Source organism: Manis pentadactyla, chromosome 6 (genome assembly GCF_030020395.1).
Source record: "Manis pentadactyla isolate mManPen7 chromosome 6, mManPen7.hap1, whole genome shotgun sequence".
In the NCBI taxonomy this organism is placed as follows: Eukaryota; Metazoa; Chordata; class Mammalia; order Pholidota; family Manidae; genus Manis; species Manis pentadactyla.
In genome coordinates, this window is record NC_080024.1 from 145,731,127 (window position 1) to 145,743,428 (window position 12,302).

The 12,302-nt window shown below is 37.7% G+C and overlaps 1 protein-coding gene across 12 annotated transcripts in view; it reads right to left on the reverse strand.

Moving 5' to 3' along the window:
- The window catches only part of PIGN (phosphatidylinositol glycan anchor biosynthesis class N), a 109,175-nt gene that overhangs the window by 18,353 nt on the left and 78,520 nt on the right, over positions 1-12,302 (reverse strand). Inside the window, exon 31 of one of the 12 annotated variants that reach the window (XM_057504240.1) lies at positions 9,978-10,711. The exons of the other annotated variants lie outside the window; for them this stretch is intronic. The gene's annotated coding sequence lies outside the window, so the exon portion shown is untranslated. Of the gene's footprint in view, positions 1-9,977; positions 10,712-12,302 lie in introns of those variants that run through there. 12 annotated transcript variants of the gene reach the window in all.

Genomic DNA, 12,302 nt, shown 5'->3' on the forward strand with positions numbered 1-12,302 from the left:
GAGTCAACTAACTTAGCTGGAAGGGTGAACAGCTGAGTAAGAAAAGTTTATTAGAGAATATAATATCTGATATATAATCCTTATTAACAGAAAGGAAAAGGTTTTCCAGGGTAAATCATATTCTTGAACCCTTCTTTGGAAATTGAGCAACAGAGAAGTAAGTTGCCCAAGGTCACAGAGCTGGTAAGGGCAGACTTTCAACATAGCAAGTCTGGCCTCAGAGCCTGTGTCCCTGAGCATTATGCGCACTGTCGCCCCAAGGCACTACTGACTCTAAGAAGCCTTTAGCATGCCCATTACTTTCCTTTGAATGTGCCCTTTGTTTCCCTTGTTTATTCATATATTGTTGTTGTTCTATTTATTCATATATTCTTCAAATAAGAAGGCATAAATATAACAGTGTTCAATATTCATAGTGCTCAAATCACTATGCAAGTATAATGGGATTATTACTCTCCTTGTTCTGTATACAATAGTTCTATTAAAGCAGGTTAGTTTTATAATATAATTTTATCTCTAGGAGTTCGGAAGGTACTGAGCACCTAGATTCTATGAGTTTGCCCCATAAATACCCTTTGATTCAAGAAATAAATACATGTTACTGGGGTTTTATCCAAATGATAATGAATATTATCTCTTATCACCTCCTCCAACCTATTTGCAATGGTCTCTTGATTGATCTCCCTGCTTTTCTCTTGTCCTTCTAAGGTTATTGTCCATACAACAAAGAGGCCTTTGAAATCTTCCAACGGCTTTTGCTACAAGTAGGGAAAATTCTAAAGCCCTAACTATGGCCTAAATGGCCCCATATGATCTGGCCTCTGCCTATCCCTCCAACTTTATTTCCTACGACTCTTCTGCTAGTACACTCCATTTATAGCTGGCCCACTGCTGTTCTTCAAATATGTTATACATGTTTTTAACCTCACACCCTTTGTATGTCCCTCTCTCCATCTGTAATGCTCTTTATTTATATAGTTTCACGGTTCACTCCTTGTTTATTCAGGTCTCTGCTTAAATATCTCCTCCTCATTAGAGGTTTCCCCATTCAATCAATTTTTCTTCCTGACATTTACCACCACCTGACATTTTATTGTCATTGCAAGCACTTTATTTCTTACTTGTCTCCCCGAGTAGATGGTAAGCTCTATTCACCAATGAATACCAGCAGCTAGAACAGTGGCTGACATATAATAGAAACTCAAAACACTATGTGCCAAATGAATGGTACAAGTAATCAGTGTAAAATAAAATTGAAAATGGCTACTACTACACATCGTGACATTTATTTTGGGGGTGTGTGGGGGAGGATGGGTGAAACAGGTGAAGAGGAAAAAAATGTGACATTTCTTTTAGTTACAAGATTAACTTAAGAGCCTCTTCCTTTGGGTTCCATAGAACACTAAAAATATTTGACCCGGGAAAAATTAGACTTGGTAGAAACAACACTGAATAACATTGTAAAAAGCTAAAATCACCCAGAATAAAATCCATTAACTGACAAAATAATGATGGAAGAAGAAAATCTTCTTGTCAAAAACCAAGTCTATAATATCTAACCTTGGTAAATTAGGCCTGGTAGAGATAAAACCCATAAAAGAAAAAAATCACAGTACCATGAGCTAAGATTCATAGACACTAAGATAGATAAAAAATAAATGAACCAAAATTTCTTTGTTGAAGTTTTAAAAAAGCTGACTTCAACTAATTTTAATAAACTAAAAATCAACGTGAAAATATCTGAAAGTAGTTTACTTTCACTTCATATAAAATTAATTAAAAAATTAAGTTGGCTTAACAGAGTTTCCCCTTGCAATTTCCCAATAAAAGTGGTTCTGATTCTGAATTCCTAAATATGGGAGCATAATTCCTGAAGAGGAAAACATCCAGTAGAACAAAATGGCATATTCAGAATGACAGTGGCAAAACATCTCCTATTCACTTCAATCAGGATAGGGCATGAGAAAATGAGCTTTCTAGTTGCTGGACCACATTGTTGACCATCTGGCTGTTGAATACTTCTGTAATCCTAAAACATTCCTTCTCTTTCTCAGCTGCCTTCTAATACTCTCTATGACTTGTTGCATTATGAAGACGATAAAGGTCTTCAAGGTCCATCTCAGGTCATGCTGTGAAATAGAGTGGCCTCAAAATATCTTCCTCAACTGTGACAGACACTTCTGGTTGGCTGTTTCTCACATCCACTTTAGTCCACAACTTCCTTTTCCATAGCCATCTTCCAGTTTAGAATGAATTTGTGCCAGTTAGAGTTCTGATTATTAAGACATAATCCGAAATCTGTTGGATGGGACATTTGGGAAAGCCACTGCTTCCTTGATGGAAAAGAGAATCAGCTGACACCTCTTTTTGCCTTGTTCCCCTCTTAGTCCACCTTCCTATTCTGGATGGCAGGACTCATGGATCTCCATGGTTCACGGAGGTAGAAGAGGGAAAGCCAATACCCTAAGAATGGGAGAGCAGAAAGGCAGGGTTGCCGATGGCATCACTCCAGCTCTGGACTGCCTACTTCTAGACTCTGCACTACGTGAGATACATAAAATCTCTATTTCTCTCAGATACTGTTAGTTAAGTTTTCATTACTTACAGCCAAAGCATTCCTAATGAATCAACCATTAGGTGATCTTCATGCACAGATATTTCCTTTCAATGGCCTCTAACCAAAATACACAAGTGTTTGAGACAAAGCATTATAAAAATTGAGAAACTGTATAAATTATTGATATTTAGAAAAATTCATTTTAAAGTCATAAAAATTAAATAATGCTAACACCGCTATTGTACTCCACTTTTGTTCAATATATATTTAAGGAATGCATTGAAAGAAAAGCAGAACATCCCACTAGTTTGTTATATTGAACTCATCTGTGGCATTATGGATCTAACAAGAAAGCCATTAGTATAAACTCTACCTCCATTTAAAGAGTTTCAGGTCTTTTTTAAGAATTGTGTTGTAAGGAAATGTTTAGCAATATAAATAATGAGAATGAAAATGTAGATAGAAAAGAGAGACGGTGTCACTGATTTTAGCAAATGGAAATGGCAATGAGGGGTGAAGAGACAGGCTTGTGCGATGAATTAGGTAAAACAGGATGAGGGGCTAGTTCTCAACAGGAAGAAAGGGAATTGCTGGGTTCAGTGTGTGATATATTAAATCTGACGGGTCAGTGGGACATCGATGGGGAAATGTCAGTGACCTATAAAAGTTTAGAGGTCAAAAAAAAAACATTTCTAAAGCCTCCACTTCGTCACCATTCCTCAGCTTCCTATCTTTGTGTCCAGTTTTTCATTAGTTTCAAGACAGAATTTCTATACACACACACACACACACACACACACAGTTGATGAGTCTTCTACTTCCCATCTCACAGGTCTCCAGCTCTTACTTAAACCATAATTAAAAGCCCTCCTAAAAACTGTATCCACTAACAGAGATGCAAGAAAGTACATGACATTTATCAGTTTATTATTCTATCTAAGTAAGTAAGTTTTATGTGATATGGACAAGTTATAAATGCTTTCAAAGTTAGATTTATGTAAACATCCTGCAAAAATGTAAGAAATTAAACTAGAAATGAGATTTCTACAATTTTTAAACAGTAGAAGAAAATCTGTTTTATATGCATATATAAACCCAGGTCTAGTTTAAACTCATCCAGAAGAACATGCAAATTTATACTAATATTAGTTATCTTTTTCATCACTGAATATGCTAGTGTGAGTCAAGAATAACAGAACTGCTTAGAAGCTTCATATTTATCTCAAGTGTTTTTCAGAGAGGCTGATCAGACTTGTGCTGATGAAGCAATTTTACTGGTTAAAAAAAGCAAAGAGTTGACAGATTCTCTTTCAGAACGTTGACTGCATAAGACTGTCTACTCCAGAAATTCCTGAAAACTTGAAAAGAATATTTCCTGTTCCGTTTGTCAAATTTGTAAATAGCAAAACTGAGAAACTATGTATGTAATTGACATTTGGAACAGTTAATTTCAAACCATGTAAAATGAAATTATGCTAACACATTTAACTAATGCATATTTAAGAAATAACCCTCCCCAAAAACCCAGAATGACACTCCTTGCTTTTTGTAGGCAGTTATATCTACAATAGACAATATAATTTAACATTTATGTTTTGTTGTTTTCTAGGAGGCCTCTTCACCAGCTTGAATAATATTCTAATAACATTTTTTTTTGTATCATTAATCTACAATTACATGGGGAACATTATGTTTACTAGACTCCCTCCATCACCAAGACCCCCACAAACCTCATTACAGTCACTGTCCATCAGCGTAGTAAGATGCTGTAGACTCACTACTTGTCTTCTCTGTGTTGCACAGTCCTCCCCGTGCCCCCCCATTATACATGCTAATCGCAATGCTCCCTTTCTTCCCCCACCCATCCCTCCCTTCCCACCCATCCTACCCAGTCCCTTTCCCTTTGGTAACCGTTAGTCCATTCTTGGGTTCTGTGTTTCTGCTGCTGTTTTGTTCCTTCAGTTTTTTCTTTGTTCTTATACTCTGCATATGAGTGAAATCATTTGGTACTTGTCTTTCTCCGCCTGGCTTATTTCACTGAGCATAATACCCTCTAGCCCCATCCATGTTGTTGCAAATTGTAGGATTTGTTTTCTTCTTATGGCTGAGTAGTATTCCATTGTGTATATGTACCTCATCTTCTTTATCCATTCATCTACTGATGGACATTCAGGTTGTTTCCATATCTTGGCTATTGTAAATAGTGCTGTGATAAACACAGGGGTGCATCTGTCTTTTTCAAACTGGGCTGCTGCATTCTTAGGGTAAATTCCTAGAAGTGGAATTCCTGACTCAAATGGTATTTCTATTTTGAGCTTTTTGAGGTTATTAACATTTTTTAATAGTATCATTGATATCCAAATGTATGAAGGTTTTTTAATGGTATCTACTAACATTTTTTTTATACAAAGAAATAGAATAAAATAGTAATATTAAAAAGACCACCTACAGACTGTAATGGGGTACATGGGGGGGACCTGATAATGAGAGGAGTCCAGCAACCATAACGTTGTTCAAGCAATTGTACATTAATGACATCAAAATAAAAAAAATTTTTTAATGACCACCTACATGGTTTCTCATGGAATTAATTATAATCCACATCTCAATAATAAAGTTTATATTAAAAAAATACACCAACTCCTTAATATAAGCTAAAAAAGCATTTGAAAATACACTTGCACCTGATTAGTTATTTAAAATTAGGAATATAATGCTCTTTACTTGACTCAAATATATATCCACTTCCTTTCACATTGTAGTTTAAAATATCAGAAGTAATCATGAATATCTAAATTATGGAGTATTTAAGTAGATTATAATATCCCCATTAGTTGGTATACACTTAGGCAATTATGTTACAGTTAAGTATGTTTATATACACATTTACAAAAAAGGGAAAATGCTAACTAATGGTTAAAAGAAAATAGGGTACAAAATTCTGTGATTGGTGTGATTACAATTTTGGAATAAAATAGGGCTAGTAAGAAAAAGACTGTCTATAAGAATAACTTACAATTGGATGATTGAATAATAGTTCTGTTCACTATTTTCAGATATTTTATATATTTTCCAAAACTTTATGTTGCTTTTACTGTGATTAGAAAATAAAACTATTTTTAGAAGACTGGTTAGCAATAACAAAAAAAAATGTGTCTATTATCCTAGATTCACTTGTGTCTACACTTGTTTTTTACCCACGTAGAAGGTAATTTTATTACCTTGATATGTATTTTATTTTTATTATTTTTTTTTGAGAGGGCATCTCTCATATTTATTGATCAAATGGTTGTTAACAACAATAAAATTCTGTATAGGGGACTCAATGCACAATCATTAATCAACCCCAAGCCTAATTCTCAAAAGTCTCCAATCTTCTGAAGCATAACGAACAAGTTCTTACACGGTGAACAAATTCTTACATAGTGAATAAGTTCTTACATGGTGAACAGTACAAGGGCAGTCATCACAGAAACTTTTGGTTTTGATCACGCATTATGAACTATAAACAATCAGGTCAAATATGAATATTCGTTTGATTTTTATACATGATTTATATGTGAATCCCACATTTCTCCCTTATTATTATTATTATTATTATTATTTTTTAATAAAATGTTGAAGTGGTAGGTAGATGCAAGATAAAGGTAGAAAACATAGTTTAGTGCTGTAAGAGGGCAAATGCAGATGATCAGGTGTGTGCCTATAGACTAAGTATTAATCCAAGCTGGACAAGGGCAACAAAACATCCACGGATGCAGAAGATTTCTCTCAAAACAGGGTGGGGTGAGGTTCTAAGCCTCACCTCTGTTGATCCTCAATTTCTCACCCGATGGCCCCCCTGCGACTGTGCCTGTCTTAGGTTGTTCCTCCCTTGAGGAATCTTACCTGTCTCTGGCTAACCAGTCGTCTTCCAGGGCCATACAGGGAAATGTAAAGTTGGTAAGTGAGAGAGAAGCAATATTGTTTGAAAAGGTTAGCTTTTTACTTCTTTGCAGATTTATGCCCTGTGGCTTCTATGCCCAGCATTTGTCTTGAGGTATCTTTACCACTTGGAATAATTATGATATTCGGTAATTTCGATATGAGGCATGAATTCTACTTAAGGGTTGTAATTAGGAAGGAAGAAGAAAAGCTATAGGAGTAGCAGACGTAAGAAAATATGGGAAGATTGATTATTTCTTTGACATATCTTCTTGTAGAGTAACATAAACATGTATAGGTTTTAAACTACTAGTTAAATTGCGTACACACTTTAACATAATAGGAATACAGCTACATAAGCAAAGCAGACCTACAATTACCAGTCATCTCCAGTGAAACCAAGAAAACCAGTTAGGTACCCTAGGCATTTGTGAAAACTAATCAATGATATGATGGATATTGTCTAACTGAATTTGAATAGTTTGAGAAAAATCAGACAAATTAAAACAACACATTTCTGGGAACTGTTCACATCCCATATGTTCTTTTAACAGTAGATAGTCTATAGTCGCAAGATTTTGGAGCGCTGCAACTTGCACTTCTCCTAATTCTTGGTTGAGTTCCGACAGTATAGATCCAGTCAAATTTGTTGTTTTACTGTATGCACAGGCCAGCTTAGATATCTCCTTCTTCATTCCAATGGCAAGTCCAGGAACCGGTGGGATGAATGCAGCTACAACTGCAACAGCGCCAGGATCTTTGTTGAAGTTTTTTGATGATCATCTTCTGGAATGACTCTTCCAGAGAATGTTGATGTTGGAAGTTCTTCTTCATATCGTATCTTAATTCATTTTCTGGGTAGCCAAATTAGGCTTTGATCCTCTGTATAAACACAAACAAACCCTTTGCCCACACATTGATATGCCCTTTATACCATTGTGAAGAACTTATTGGAGATCACCACATAGGAACTGCTTTTTTGTTTTTTTAAGAGAAAGGAATATTATCAGAAAAATGTATTTCCATAGCTGATCATCTGACACCCTTTAAATGATCAAAATTAAGGATATTTAAAGCATGCATTAATTGTTGATTTACAGTTAGTTTTATCCTATCAGGGAGTAATCCCCCTTTTCTTTCTTTCTTTCTTTTTTTTTGTTATCATTAATCTAGAATTACATGAAGAACATCATGTTCACTAGGCTTTCCCCCATACCAGGACCCCCCAACAAACCCCCCTACAGTCACTGTCCATCAGCATAGCAAGATGTTGTAGAGTCACTACTTGTCTTCTCTGTGTTGTACAGCCCTCCCCTTTCTCCCATCCCCCCATTATGCATGCCAATCATAATACCCCCTTTCTTCTTCCCCCCGCTTATCCCTCCCTACCTACCCATCCTCCCCAGTCCCTTTCCCTTTGGTACTTGTTAGTCCATTCTTGGGTTCTGTGATTCTGCTGCTGTTTTGTTCCTTCAGTTTTTCCTTTGTTCTTATATTCCACAGATGAGTGAAATCATTTGGTATTTCTCTTTCTCTGCTTGGCTTATTTCACTGAGCATAATACCCTATGGCTCCATCCATGTTGTTGCAAATGGTAGGATTTGTTTTCTTCTTATGGCTGAGTAATATTCCATTGTGTATATGTACCACATCTTCTTTATCCATTCATCTACTGATGGACATTTAGGTTGCTTCCATATCTTGGCTATTGTAAATAGTGCTGCGATAAACATAGGGGTGCATCTGTCTTTTTCAAACTGGGCTGTTGCATTCTTAGGGTAAATTCCTAGAAGTGGAATTCCTGACTCAAATGGTATTTCTATTTTGAGCTTTTTGAGGTTATTAGCATTTTTTAATGGTATCATTGATATCCAAACATATGAAGGTTTTTTAATGGTATCTAATAACATTTTTAATGGTATCATTGATATCCAAACATATGAAGGTTTCACATGAGCAACACTGTGATTACTACATTCACCCATATTAATGAGTCTCCCCCATACACCCCATTACAGTCACTGTCCATCAGCATAGCAAGATGTCACAGAGTCACTAGTCTTGTCTGTGCTACACTGTCTTTCTGATGACCCCCCCCCCACACACGTGTGCCAATCATAATGCCCCTCAATCCCCTTCTCCTTTCTTCCCCACCATAGGTGGCTCCTTTATCCCACACTTTGGTAAATGCTAGTCCATTCTTGGGTTCTGTGAGTCTGTTGCTGTTTTGTTCCTTCAGTTTTGCTTTGTTGTTATACTCCACAAATGAGTGAAATCATTTGGTACTTGTCTTTCCCCACCTGTTCCATTGTGTATATGTACCACATCTTCTTTATCCATTCATCTACTGATGGACACTTAGGTTGATTCCATATCCATATCTTGGCTATTGTGAATAGTGCTGGGATGAACACAGGGGTACATGTGTCTTTTTGAATCTGGGATCTTGTTTTCTTCGGGTAAATTGCTAGGAGTGGAATTCCTGGGTCAAACAGTATTTTTATTTTTAGTTTTTTGAGGAACCTCCATATTGCTTTCCACAATGGTTGAACTAATTTACATTGCAACCAGCAGTGTAGGAGGGTTTCCCTTTCTGCACTTTTTCACATTTGTTATTCCTTGTCTTTTCGATGTTGGCCATCCTTACTGGTGTGAGGTGATATCTCATTGTGGTTTTAATTTGCATTTCTTTGATAATTAGCGATGTGAAGCATCTTTTCATGGCCTGTTGGCCATCTGAATTTCTTCTTTAGAGAAGTGTCTGTTTATATCCTCCGCTCATTTTTTAATCAGGTTATTTGCTTTTTGGGTGTTGAGGCATGTGAGTTTTTTAATGTATTTTCGATGTTAACCCGTTGTCGGATATGTCGTTTACAAATATATTCTCCCATATGGTAGGATGCTTTTCTGTTCTCCTGATGGTATCCTGTGCTGTACAGAAAATTTTTAGTTTGATGTAGTCTCATTTGTTCAATTTTGCTTTTGTTTCCCTTGGCTGAGGAGATGCATTCAGGAAAAAGTTGCTTATGTTTATATTCAAGAGATTTTTGCCTATGTTTTCTTCTAAGAGTTTTATGGTTTCATGACTTACATTCAGGTCTTTGACCCATATCGAGTTTACTTTTTTATATAGAGTTAGACAATAATCCAGTTTTATTCTCTTACATGTAGCTGGCCAGTTTTTGCCATTTATTGGTATCTTCTTTAATTTCTCTCATGAGTGTCTTGTAGTTTTCAGGGTATAGGTCTTTCATCTCCTTAGTTTGGTTTATTCCTAGATATTTTATTCTTTTTGATGAAATTGTAAATGAATTGTTTTCTTGACATGTCTTTCTGCTAGTTTATCATTAGTATATAGGAATGCAACAGATTTCTGTGTATTAATTTTGCATCCTGCAACTTTGCTGAATTCAGTTATTAGTTCTAGTAGTTTTTGGGTGGATTCTTTTAAGGGTTTTTTATGTACAATATCATATCATCTGCAAAGAGTGACAGGTTAACTTCTTCCTTATCAATCTAGATGCCTTTTATTTCTTTGTGCTGTCTGATTGCCATGGCTAGGATTTCCAGTACTATGTTGAATGAAAATGGAGAGAGTGGGCATCCTTGGCTTGGGTCCCACCGGATCACAGATTTACTACTTTATCGTTTTCCGTGAGGTCTTCTCTTTTCCCCAGCTCTAGGAAGTCTGTTGCAGTCTTCTTTCCAGTCACTCTTTTAGCATTAGTTGTATTTGCTGAATTTTCATATTACATGTAGTTTTGGGAGGAGGTTTCTGTCTCATTTCTCACACTGCCATCGTTAAGCCTCTCCCCACTTCTATAGCTTTTTAAAAATTAAGGCATAATTTGCAAACAAAATTGTAAGGTATTTAAATTGTGCAATGTGATGATTTGACATATGTATACAATGTTCACACACTGCAGAGAGTGAACATTTTTGACATGGATCTTTAGAATCAACCAAAGTAGAAGAAAGAAATTCTGGATGAGTGCCCATAAATGTGCCAACTAACCTGTGGCTATTTGTATTTCTTTTATAATAAGAAATCCATTTTGAATTGAGAAAGCATATTTCTGTGCTAGGGGCTCTAATCAACTAATTTCTTCTAATGAAATCTGAACTCTGACTAAAAGGGGGAAACATGTTTTTCTTGTTTTTATAATAATCTATGTCAGAGTGTCTTAATAGCAATCTCATCAAATACCCTCAAATGCTTACTCTTATTTCCTAAAAATGGGCAAATCCAGGAAGATGGCGGTGTGAGTAGAGCAGCGGAAATCTCCTCCCAAAACCACATATATCTATGAAAATATAACAAAGACAACCCTTCCTAGAATAAAGACCAGAGGACACAGGACAATATCCAGACCACATCCGCACCTGAGAGAACCCAGCGCCTCGCGAAGGGGGTAAGATACAAGCCCCGGCCCCGCGGGAGCCGAGCGCCCCTCCCCCCAGCTCCCGGCGGGAGAAGAATAGGCAGAGCAGGAGGGAGACGGAACCCAGGACTGCCAAACACCCAGCCCCAGCCATCCGGGCCCAGTCACAGTACATGCCCAGGGGGCCCTGGATGCTAGGGAAACAGGGCAGAAAGAACAGTGAGCGGGCACTGGAGGACAGGTGCTGGAGGACATAAGAAAAGCGCGTGACCATTATTTATTTTTTTTTGCTTTTTTGCTGTTTTGTTTTGGCGAGCACTTTTTGGAAGTCTTAAAGGGATAGAGACCCCAATACTAGGGAAACAGGACAGCAAGAACAGTGAGCAGGCAGCGGTAGCCTGGCGCAGGAGGACACCAGAAAAGTGAGCGACCATTTTTTTTTTCTTTTTTTTTTGCTGTTTTGTTTTGGCGAGCGCTTTTTGGAAGTCTTAAAGGGATAGGGACCCCAATACTAGGGAAACAGGGCAGCAAGACCGGTGAGCAGAGGTCTGAGGCTGGCACCGGAGAATAAAGAAAAACGAGCGGCCACCTTTTTTTTTTTTTTTTACTAAAAAATTTTTTTCTTTGTTTTTTTGGTGGTCGTTGTTTTGTTTTGGCGGGTGCTTTTTGGAAGTCTTAAAGGGGCAGGGCGGGACACTTAATCCAGAGGTAGGGAATCCGGGGATCTCTGGGCACCCTAACCCCTGGGCTGCAGGGAGCAGGGAGGCCCCTTACTGAGATAAATAGCCTCCCAGCTGCTCCCGCTCCAACGCGACTCCACCACTTTGGAGTAGCTGCCCGAGCCAGGCCACGCCCACAGCAACAGCGGAGATTAACTCCATAGCAGCCGGGCAGGAAGCAGAAGCCCTGTCTGCGCGCAGCTGCGCAGCACAAGCCACTAGAGGCCGCTGTTCTCCCAGGAGAGGAGGGCCACAAACCAACAAGAAGGGAAGTCCTTCCAGCCGTCACTGGTCCCAGTTCTGCAGACTATTCCTATCACCATGAAAAGGCAAAGCTACAGGCAGACAAAGATCACAGAGACAACACCAGAGAAGGAGACAGACCTAACCAGTCTTCCTGAAAAAGAATTCAAAATAAGAATCATAAACATGCTGACAGAGATGCAGAGAAATACTCAAGAGAAATGGGATGAAGTCCGGAGGGAGATCACAGATGCCAGAAAGGAGATCGCAGAAATGAAACAAACTCTAGAAGGGTTTATAAGCAGAATGGATAGGATGCAAGAGGCCATTGATGGAATTGAAATCAGAGAACAGGAACGCATAGAAGCTGACACAGAGAGAGACAAAAGGATCTCCAGGAATGAAACAATACTAAGAGAACTGTGTGACCAATCCAAAAGGAACAATATCCGTATTATAGGGGTCCCAGAAGAAGAA